This window comes from Palaemon carinicauda, chromosome 1 (assembly GCF_036898095.1).
Source record: "Palaemon carinicauda isolate YSFRI2023 chromosome 1, ASM3689809v2, whole genome shotgun sequence".
Lineage (NCBI taxonomy): Eukaryota > Metazoa > Arthropoda > Malacostraca > Decapoda > Palaemonidae > Palaemon > Palaemon carinicauda.
The window spans coordinates 37,698,984-37,710,258 of NC_090725.1; the positions used below are offsets into that span (position 1 = coordinate 37,698,984).

Consider the following 11,275-nt stretch of genomic DNA (forward strand, 5'->3'; position numbering starts at 1 on the left):
GAATTTAAATATATATTTCGTAATATCAGATTATAAAAACATTGTGAGTGAGAAATATTCCTTCATGTTCGGCTTAATCTTTCCTATGTGAAGGAAGCAATAAAAATCCTTTAAAATGGGAATGTCAATCACATTTTAATGAAATATAAATGTAGGATCAGACAGTGGGAATTAAGCTGCTCTCAATATTTCAACGAAACTGATATGAGGTTTCAATCAAATTATTTTCTTCCTAAGTATTCAAACGAGAAAAAGGGGCTAATAAGAAAACAAGAGCTCTTCATAACATTTATTTGTAACTGCTGTGGGGACACATAAAGATCCTAACTTTAGTTGTGGTGCTTCTAACCTGACAATAATAGACAAGTAAATTCATTAAAATTCATATATCATCATCAATAACTTAACTGATTTATTGATAAAGCCATCTAAGTCATGCTTCCAAGGAACAAAGTAAATCATTACAACAGAATTCCAAATAATGACATGATTTCCTATATATGTACATACGTGCATTCATAACTCCCATATTGTAGTATCATCCATCATAATACATCAAATAACGTCCCTTCCTTATTAATACTTAGTGTTCTCCTTGTTAACAAACACAGCTTCTACCCTACATCTTTTTTTCACAATATTTTGTAAAATCTGTATGATTTGATATCAATGATTAACTAAGTATCAATCGATATGGCACGAAATTATGATACTTCTTTTATATCACAAATATGAAAATACTAGACCCAGCCTACTGTATTGGTTTATGATTTCTCACTTTTATCTGGTGATAATTTGTGTAATCCAGAGTCAGATTGCCTTTCATTTCGTTTGCGAGAAATTTCTTTCCCTCTTCCTTTCAACAAAAAAAAAAATAAATAAATAAAAAAAAACACCACACTATTCATATTCATTCAAACATAACATGGAATTATCATAAATTCTTCTATACTGTAGCTAGGAAATTTGCAATTTCCAATAAATACGGATAAATGAAGTATCATTCAAATAATGATTTGAATAGGGAAGCCAAAATTAAAAATTTCTTACAATAGTGCTAAGTGTAGGATCTTTATATGTTTATATAAGTGATGCTTTTAATATATTCATTTTTTTAGTATTTTTGTTTTTTAATTTCAAAGAACCATTCTTATGCATAACTCTAATAATAATCTTAAATGGAACACATCTCACGACAGATACAATTTCTGCGTCTCTGACATAATAGGTATTACGGGTAAAGGTTAGTTTTACTTCCCTGACATCGGAAGAAATAGAGAGAAGTCGTTAATTACTATTTAATGTAATATACAAGTTAAGAAAATCATTTCATCTGAACGGCAATTTTCATGTCTACCAGAAGAAAAACCTTTACATGAACCGAGATATATAGAAAAATAGATTACATTTAGATAGATGAATGCAATAAATGACACAAAAGTAAGATAAAACCAGAGTTGAATTATCTAAACATAGTTTATTAAAAGAAAAAAAAAATCAAAATAAGATTTAGTACTTTTCTTTTCACTAGAATATATACGGTGTCTTAGGATATCCTCTTCGGTGAAGTACATTAACCATCTTGACACGGACACCATTTAACATCAGACAGTAAGGGTAGCTAGGAGGGATGAGCCAGGTTGGAGTATTCATGATTCTACCTATGGTGTCAGAGAGATGGAGGATTGAAACAAAGTTTTCTTAACTCTGGAGTGACACCCCTGTGAGAGATGACCTCACTCCCCCTGGAAGGAATAAAAATAAGATTATTACTGATATACTAATCAGATATAAAATAAAATTATTTTAGATAATGACATTTATATCCTCGCGCATTTGTATAGCTGCTTATGGCCATAGGATAATAATAATAATAATAATAATAATAATAATGATAATAATAATAATAATAATAATAATAATAATAATAATAATAATAATAATAATAATAATAATGATATTGATAATGATAATGATAATTCATGATGATGATGATGATGATGCCTCTGGCATTTATCTTGAAGTTGAGCTTCTCAATTGCTGGGATTTTTCTATGTTCTTCAATGCTGTATACCACAAGAATTATTATTGTGCTATCTTGGTCATCATAGGTGGGCAGAGAATGCATAAAAAAAAGTTCGATAACATTAAAGTATACTACAGTGAACCCTCGCTACTTCGCGGTTCGACCATCGCGGATTCACCACTTCGCGGATTTTTTCCATAACCCATATATATACAGTAATATATATATATATATATGTATGCATGTATTTATGTATATATGTAGGTATGTATGTGTATACATATAAATCTATATATATATATATATATATATATATATATATACACACACACACACATATATATATATATATATATATATATATATATATATATATATATATATATATATAAAGTAGGAAGATGTGATGTAGTTCTAAGGGAAAAGTATGGGAAATATGTCTGGTTATAAGCAAAGCTCTACCTCCAGTTTGTTTCTACATTATGATCAGAGATAAATGTAAACAAAACATTGGTTGCCATTTTTTATTGTGCTTTTTAGCATGTTTAGGAAATGCATGATATAAAATCGCCTTTAATATTTGTGCCTGTTTTAGTTTAGGGTACTGTAGTACATGCATTAAGTGTTCTGTACATTAAAGGGTAGTTTGTTAACAGTACTACGTACAAGGGAAGGTTTTAAAAGTCTGAATATACATGTTGAATAAATAGGTAAATATGGTGTCACTACTTCGCGGATTTTCACTTATCGCGGCCGCGACTGGAACCTATCTACCGCGATAAACGAGGGTTCACTGTATCACAATATAAGTATAAACAAGTTCGGCTGTTACATATTACGAGAAGGTGGTGGGTGTTCCCTTTCATCTTCAGGCAGGAATTGGATGGATTTACTCAAAGTTACCTCTATCTATAAGGCTCGGTAGGTTTGTCAAACCGGACGCTGGTTGCTGATTGGTCCCAGTGGGAGAGTTCATACCTAGTCTGGGACAGAGCTAAGGTGCTCACCAGAAGAGGATCCGTCACAGTCAGGCTGCTCCTCCAATCACAGCCATCGAAGCTAGACGGTGTCTCGGTCTGGACAGGCTCAGGAAGAGCTCCTAGTGCACACACTAGTTCAGTAAAAAGCTGCCGAGTAGGGCTCGGCACTAGGCAAGCTGTTTTGCCGCTCAGATCCACATCCAGTAAGTCTCGAGCTTCTTTCTGATTGGCTGAGCAGCTGGCCGGGAAGTTTTCCAGCGCAGGCAAGCTGTCCGCTCACTGATTGCCATTGTCGTCGTTGATGTATACAAGTTGTTGGGTGGTGTTCCTATGGTAGGAGGGAAGGAGGAGCATCTCTTGTGTTGTATTGAGGTTCTCCTTTTATTGCTGGATGAGCATGGCTTCCAGGATCTTTAGCCCTCTGCCGTCCCAACACTGCTGTAATCTTGGTGTTCATGTCTATATCCTCACGTTTAACGCACTTATTGTGCAGAAGGAGTTGGTACCCTTTAATGGTTCCTGTTGAACGTGCAAGGATCAAAGTTTAGAAATTCTCGTCGTCATCATTCCAATATAATGGCCAGGGCATCCATAGACTTAGCCTTAATAGGAATAACCGAGGTTGGACTTCTTCAGAAAGTCGTAATAGATTGTCAGGTTTTTGTCAATGTTCTCTTAAACTGGTGTGATTTTTTTTTTTTGAATAATGTCCTTCAGGACCTTCTCGTCTTGCTGGTTCTGCTTCTGCATAATACCATTGTAGTAGTGGTTGACTCTGGAAGTCGAGCTCTCACAGCTGGGTTCAGTCTCTTACCAGTTAATCATAGCACTTGATCACTCAACTGACCTGCCTGTTGGAGGACCTGTTCACGAGGACCTGGGTAATCCTAACCAGGTCCTTGTGGGTCTCCATTCAGGAAGAACAATGCGAGAGAGCCCAACGAACGTAAGGTCAGATGGTGGAGGGGGCTTTAACATGGTTGTCGTGAAAATGCAAGACGTATATTTCCAGGTGATCTATAGGTACAAAAGCTTGTTCTTCGATGAAACCCATGTAGAAGTTAGCGACAAGTACACCAAAGGTTGAGTCCGTCACAACACCATTTTTTTTTTTATGTACATGTGCCCACCGTGGGTGGTAAAAGGAACCTTTTTAGTACATATTTCCACGAAGTTGTGGAAGGCATGCTCTGGGATGATTAGAAGAGTGGTCGATGACTCCACTGGAATACCCTTTGGTGGTCATCAGGAGGCCCTGCTCATCCAGCAAGAAAAGGAAAACCTCAATACAACACAAGAGAGGTTCCTTCTCCCGTCCTGCCACAGGAACACCCCACAATAGCTCACCAGCATTAATGAGGATGACGACTATCAGTGGCCAGACAGATTGCCTGTGGCTGTGAATCCCGGCAAGAACCTCAGCCAGTCAGCAAACAGCTTGGGACTCACCATAACTGGGATTTGATCGACAGAACAGCTTGCCTGACACCAAACCCCACTTAGGCAGCATGTCAGCCAATCAGCACGCATCATTGGAAGCTCCGCCCTGACCTACCTCAAACCAGACCCTGCCTATCTTTGACAACTGTGATTGGAGAAGCAGCCTGACTGTGACAGATCCCCTCTTGGTCTGTGCCTCAGCTAATGAAGAACAGCTCCGTCCCAGACAAGGTATGGACTCTTGCTGGCATGGACCAATCTGCGACCAGCTCCCAAGTTGACAAACCTACTGAGCTGTATAGATAAAGCTAGCTCTGCCTACTTCTATACACTTCCTGCCTGAAGATGAGAGAGGACACGCGGCAACCTCTCGTAACGCGTAACAGACAAACTAATTTATACTTCTTGTGACAGTTTACTTTTAATAAAATTATAGAAATTTTTCTATATATTTTACTCTCCCCCTATTTATAAACAGGTATTGGAAGTATGCAGCACTGAAGAACAAAGAAAAGTCCAGCTATAATTTTAATGAAAGCTGCATAAAAGAGAATCTACTACAGAAATAATAATAATAATAATAATAATAATAATAATAATAATAATAATAATAATAATAATAATAATAATAAAACTGTACTTCAAACATTCCCAGTAATAACAATAAATGGTATCATTTAAGGGATCTGATAACTAGGAATTTTTAACAGTTATTGATATCACATTGTATTTTTCATGCACGTAGAAATTTTTGACATAGGTAATAATAGATTATTGTAAGTTAATATCTTACATTTTAAAAATTAACCATCCGCAACGACAAAGGTTTACATTTTAAGAGGCAATTATTGGTTGATTATATTCACAATTCAAAATTTCGAACAAATGCTGAAATAAGAAAATTCTACATATGAGTTATAATGCTTAGGTCTCTAATTCTTATATTTACTTGATACAATCGTAAGTAGAAATACGTATATTTACACACACAGACGTATATTTATATATATATATATATATATATATATATATATATATATATATATATATATATATATATGTATGTATATATATTTATATATATATATATATATATATATATATATATATATATATATATATATATATATATATCACTCCCCTTCTTGATATATAGGGATTATATGTACATATATGAATATGCATGCATGTATGTCCAAATAGGCATATGCCTTTGTATTGTCTGTGGAGTTAACCTCACATTGTTTATCATAGAACCAACTAACTATAACATCAGATGAAAATGAGAGAAAAGTGCACCGTAAAGTAAAAGAAATATTCAGTGCTCGTATATTACTTGAGGCATACATCAGGCTTTTGTATCTCCGATAACAAATAGAGCTTCTTTACTGGATTACATTTTTCCTTTGTATAAACTTTCCAGAATTTCCCATCTTTCTTGAGATCTCATCCCAACGTAATGTTCCTCATTATGGCGTTTTTCACTCTTGTGACGTGGACTAAGTTTTGTGTATGTTTTTTTATTTATCTATTGTTTTTGCCGAAGTTAAGATCTACCTTTAACATAAAAGCTCTTTTTTTATGATTCCTGAATTTTTATACCTAGATTAGGATATACCTTCAACATATAAATTCTCTTTTTAAATTCCTATTTTTCTTTTTAATCATATTAATCTCTCTCTCTCTCTCTCTCTCTCTCTCTCTCTCTCTCTCTCTCTCTCTCTCTCTCTCTCTCTCTCTCTCTCCAAACGATAAAAATAATCTGAAGGTATCCCTGGGCACTTTGTATGGCCAAACTTGAAACCCTGGTGAGCTCATACTATCAAAAACCGGATCATTTCTAAATCAGAAGTCAAAAAAGGAAAAAAAAATGTTGTTCCCAAGAAATAGTTTTGTAATTTATATATGTCATATAAATACCTCCCCCCATTTAATTCAGACCCAGATGATATCAACTGTTCATTATATGACCTAATTATTTATTTTATCAATGAATATTAGATGATAAATCTTGAGAGGTTTTAAATTAAAAATGTAAATACGTCCATTCAAATAAGTAGTTTACCGTAACCACAATATTGAATATTTCTTTAAGACAGATAATAAGAAGACGAATAATAACAATAATAACAGAACAGATAATAATTGTTAAATAATTTTGTGAAAACTATTGTGCACTGAAAATTCTGCTCATATCTATAGGGATGCTTGAAAATCAACTTCCACTTCAATATCTTTAACATAGACGAAAATATTAATTGTAATTAGAAAAAGAAATAACCTATGCGACATTGATTTTAGGCACTTTCTTAACCAGTGTCATAGTAATTCCTACTAACTTTTATAATTTTTTTTATGATAATGTATTTTTTTTTTTCATATTAATTATGCCAATATGAAACATTGTGAATATCTCACCATTGCATTTCTTGACAATTAAAAACTAATATAATATATGTAATTAGAATAGTATATTACGAATGAACTAGTTTTTCTATAAAGACAATAATTATCATTATTCACCATATCTAATACTCCTCTGCTTCCCATTAATCTTTTTTGATAGATGATCCAACACAAACACACACACACGTTTATATATATATATATATATATATATATATATATATATATATATATATATATATATATATATATGTATATATATATATATATATATATATATATATATGTATATATATATATATTTATATATATATATATATATGTATATATATGTATATATATACAAATATATATATATATATATATATATATATATATATATATATATATATATATATATATATATATATATATATATATATATATACATATATATATATGTATATATATTTATACAGTAGATAAGACACGCACAGACACAAATATATATATATATATATATATATATATATATATATATATATATATATATATATATATATATATGTATATATATATATATATATATATATATATATATATATATATATATATATATATATATATACATACACACATATACCAAGGCACTTCCCCCAAATTTGGGGAGTAGCCGACATCAACAAATGAAACAAAAACAAAAAAGGGGACCTCTACTCTCTACGTTCCTCCCAGCCTAAAAAGGGACTCAACTGAGTTCAGCTGGTACTGCTAGGGTGCCACAGCCCACCCTCCGCCGTTATCCACCACAGATGAAGCTCCATAATGCTGAATCCCCTACTGCTGCTACCTCTGCGGTCATCTAAAGCATCAGAGGAAGCAGCAGGGCCTACCGGAACTGCGTCACAATCACTCGCCATTCATTCCTATTTCTAGCACGCTCTCTTGCCTCTCTCACATCTATCCTCCTATCACCCAGAGCTTCCTTCACTCCATCCATCCACCCAAACCTTGGCCTTCCTCTTGTACTTCTCCCATCAACTCTTGTATTCATCACCTTCTTTAGAAGACAGCCATTTTCCATTCTCTCAACATGGCCAAACCACCTCAACACATTCATATCCACTCTAGCTGCTAACTCATTTCTTACACCCGTTCTAACTCTCACCACTTCGTTCCTAACCCTATCTACTCGAGATACACCAGCCATACTCCTTAGACACTTCATCTCAAACACATTCAATTTCTGTCTCTCCATCACTTTCATTCCCCACAAATCCGATCCATACATCACAGTTGGTACAATCACTTTCTCATATAGAACTTTTTTAACATTCATGCCCAACCCTCTATTTTTTACTACTCCCTTAACTGCCCCCAACACTTTGCAACCTTCATTCACTCTCTGACGTACATCTGCTTCCACTCCACCATTTGCTGCTACAACAGACCCCAAGTACTTAAACTGATCCACCTCCTCAAGTAACTCTCCATTCAACCTGACATTCAACCTAGCATCACCTTCCCTTCTCGTATATCTCATAACCTTACTCTTACTCGCATTAACTCTCAACTTCCTTCTCTCACACACTCTTCCAAATTCTGTCACTAATCGGCCAAGCTTCTCTTCTGTGTCTGCAACCAGTACAGTATCATCCGCAAACAACAACTGATTTACCTCCCATTCATGGTCATTCTCGTCTACCAGTTTTAATCCTCGTCCAAGCACTCGAGCATTCACCTCTCTCACCACTCCATCAACATACAAGTTAAACAACCACGGTGACATCACACATCCCTGTCTCAGGGATATATGTATATATATATATATATATATATATATATATATATATATATATATATATATGTATTATCATAAGATATAACTACGGTCAGGTGCTACCACTAAAATTCTTTAGTCATCCTACAATCGACTAGTCTTTTGAATGAGATCCTAAGTTCGATGACCCTATTGAAGTCACAGTTAATGCGACTGCATTCTTTCAATTATCTATTTTATAATATCCTTTTAGATCAACTAAAATAGAATATTATTTTATAGAGAACGTACATGGATTTGCATTGTAGCTTGGAAACCGATAGAGCAAGCTTTCACTTGATACACAAGAACTCTTTTGATGAAGCTAAGTAGCCTCTGCAGGGGTAAGGCGGTAAACTTACATGCTAAAAGTTTCTGGCTTGATTCCGGTTAATATTTACTAGATGTTCCAACTGTTATTGGTTACCAATGTCTTTTGGGAGACGTGATTTTTAGTCTTATTATTATTATTTTTCAACAGACTGTTCTTTTTGTGTTTATGTAAAAGCTGTCTTACAGTGTGCAAAACTGGGGTCTGAGACTCGCTGAATCTCGACATTTACTGGTAGTGTCAACCACCTTACCATCCGTGTGAGCTAAGGATGCGGGATGTTGGTGAACCTATAGGTCTACCTACTGAGGCATCAGCATCCATTTCCTGGCCCTCCGTGGTCCTAACTTGAGTTGAGAGGGGTACTTGGGTGCTGATGTTATGTATTTATGGTCAATATCTAGGGCACTGTCCTACTAAGGCATTGTTACTGTACCTGACATCTGCCACTTTTGAGCGACCTTTAAACCTTTAAATCTTCAAATTTCTTTATCTAGTACACGGTGACATCGTGAAAGGTATTTCATTACTAAACATTGGTGAAAATTCTACAACATTGCGACTCATAGATAAAGCACTCTACAAAAGTTGTGTTTTCATTCCCACCCCCACCCCACCCCCCATATCTCTCATTCCTTCATTATTAGAAGAGGGTGACTTTTGCAGAGAAGTTTAAACTAATTCCCTAGTTATGGGCAGGCTGAATATTTGTTTATCTGATCTTACTTACTCCTTCATTGTAAAGTGTATTTCTGAGCCTCGACTTTGTATTTCTTCGAGTACAAAAATATATCACCAAAGGTTTTCTGAAGTTGCAACACTGTACCTGACCCCTGCCATTTTTGAGCGACCTTTATTAAACCTTAAAATCTTTAAACTTGTTTTTCTAATACGAGGAGATTTCGTTAGTAGGTATTTCATTTTTAAATAGTGTGACGCATAGATAAAGGAACCTGCAAAAGTTTCGGTTTCATTCCCACTTGTTTCCTCCACCCATATCCATCATTCCATCATTATGATGAGAAAACAAGAGTAGTTAGAGAGTGAATTTTGCAGAGATGTTTAAACAAACTCCTTGGTTATGGGGAGGCTTAATATTTGCTCATCTGATCTTAGCTATATCTTCACTGCAAAGTGTATTTCTGAGTCTGTCCTTTGTATTTTTTTTAGTGCAAAAATATATCACCTAAAATTTTCTGATCTTGCAACATATTTCACAGGACTTCTAGTGTGAGTGGCTTTGCAGTCCCTTATAGAACAGGTCTCATTAGACATGAAATTTGCTTATTGCAATCCTTGTAATTGTGGCAAATTAGAACACCTTTTTATTCAATATCATTATTATTATTATTATTATTATTATTATTATTATTATCAGTAGTAGTAGTAGTAGTAGTAGTAGTAGTAGTAGTAGTAGTAGTAATATTATTATCATTATTTGCTACATCGCTATATAAGTTCCAAATAGAGAAATTTTATTTTTTTTAGATAGAAGGTGAAATGATAATCCCACATAAAGTCTAGCCCAAAACAACCACCTCACCACCAATAAAAGGAAAATCTTCCGGATTGTTTATACACACGTATGTAGACTTTATTATTAAATGCTAATGTTCTGTCACTTTAACATAACACTAGCTATCCTCTAGAGTTAAGAACATAAACATCCACAACAAAAATAAGAAAACCTTTTACAATTAGGTATTATAAAGGAAAAATTACACTATGCAGCTGCTGGAACTTTATGGAGAGAGCAAAGTGTACTAATGCAAAATTATATGGACTATAGATGAAAGGAAAAACTTAACTTCCATTATCAATTCTTAATCTCGAAAAAAAAAATATCGAAGTATTTTGCAAAATATCCTGACACAGAAACTACCTTTTATTTACAGTCATCATATGCAGTATATTATGCTATTGCCGTCCTTATCATTGTGATGAATATCAGAAGTTTAGTAAACAACACCTTTTTCTTTGGGGGGAGGGGGATTAACATTGATAGATAACGGTACATGCTATTATTGGCCAAGGAATGACTGAAGTCAAAAGCGACTAGCTTTCAGCCAATATATATTCAAAAGATTTTTTTTTTCAATATCAAATATGTCCATTATCTCTTCCAATGGTTTTATAAAAGCTATGGCACATTTCTATTATTGCTAATCTCTTTAAGTCTTGTTTAGCTGAACAAATACCTTAAAGTACATCATTCCACTTCTTGTGATATGTAATAGGAGATAAATTAAATTCTAATTGTCAGATAAGCCTGCTCGTTAAAGGTTTAAAGGTAG

The 11,275-nt window shown here is 33.9% G+C and overlaps 1 protein-coding gene across 1 annotated transcript in view; it reads right to left on the reverse strand.

The window, feature by feature from the left end:
- Window positions 1-275: 275 nt before the first annotated feature.
- SIFa (SIFamide) overlaps window positions 276-11,275 on the reverse strand; it is an 80,482-nt gene continuing 69,482 nt past the window's right edge. The window contains exon 4 of the mRNA XM_068374508.1: window positions 276-1,745. The gene's annotated coding sequence lies outside the window, so the exon portion shown is untranslated. The remainder of the gene's footprint in view (window positions 1,746-11,275) is intronic.